General features: G+C 40.8%; 1 pseudogene; it reads left to right on the top strand.

Moving 5' to 3' along the window:
- Window positions 1-382: 382 nt before the first annotated feature.
- Window positions 383-798, top strand: LOC101614013 (annotated as a pseudogene).
- The last annotated feature ends 318 nt before the right edge of the window (window positions 799-1116 follow it).

The raw sequence follows: 1116 nt of genomic DNA, 5'->3' as shown, positions 1-1116 counted from the left end.
CGGATTTAAGCATGGAGAGTAAGGACAACTTGGAACATAAATGCACAAATAGAGCCCAGGAAGACAAATTGACTTCCAAGTCAGCTCATCCTGCCTTGACCATGGTGGCATGGATGTCTGGCAAGCTATATTCCCCTGCATGAGCCTAGTGCAGTGGATGGAGAAGGTGGAGGTTCCAGAGAAAGTGAGCTGGTTACAAGCTTGACCACCCCTAAACTCAATTAGGTGAATAAACAGAGGGTTGACAATGTGAGTGAGCCACAATGTGAGCACCACTTCACCTCTATCCTTCAAGTCTCCCACAAGAAATTCTCTTGCAGCAGTCCAAGTGGAGGCAGCGAAATGCGCAGCAGTGTGGTCGCTTCATTGCAGCCCCAGCAGCATGACTGACCAACTGATTGAAGAGCTGACTGTAGAATCCAAAGAAGCCATTTCACTGTTTGACAAGGATTGTGATGGAACCATATCAACAAAGGACTTGGGAACTGTAATGAGGTCTCTTGGGCAGAGCTACAGGACATGACTAAGGAAGTCAGTGTTGGTGGTAATGACATAATAGACTTCTCTGAATTTCTGACAATGATTGCAAGAAAAACAAAATACATGGTGAGAAAGAAGTTAGAGAGCCATTCTGTATGTTTGGCAAGGATGGTAATAGCAATTTTAGTGTCACAGAACTGTGCTGTGTGATGACAAACCTTGAAGAGAAGTTAACACATAAAGAGGGTGAGGAAATGATCCCTTAAGCAGATGATGGTGATGGTGGTCAAGTTTGTACAAATGATGACAGCTAAGTGAAGAAATTGTACATTGTATTTTAAATTTCCATGTACAAAATTGCTTACTTGCTTTTTCTTTGTTTGTAACTTACCTATAAAAGGTTTCCCTCTAATTGTCCAAATTATGCATGTACAGTGATTGGAGGTTTATTCTTCCATGTTTTCTTCCTTTCTCTTACCATCATTGTCCATCAGTCTTATTTTAGAAAATTGATCAAGTACTATGTTACATGTGGCTTACTTACTCTGGATGTATCTAAGCCCTTCTGCACATCACCACTTAGATGGAGTTGGTCAAATTAAATCTCAATTAAAGCAGTTGTTTAAAGTAGTTTTT

The sequence above is a fragment of the Jaculus jaculus genome, chromosome 10, assembly GCF_020740685.1.
Source record: "Jaculus jaculus isolate mJacJac1 chromosome 10, mJacJac1.mat.Y.cur, whole genome shotgun sequence".
Lineage (NCBI taxonomy): Eukaryota > Metazoa > Chordata > Mammalia > Rodentia > Dipodidae > Jaculus > Jaculus jaculus.
The sequence above is the reverse complement of the archived record's forward strand: the minus strand, read 5'-3'. Positions and strand labels throughout refer to the sequence as shown.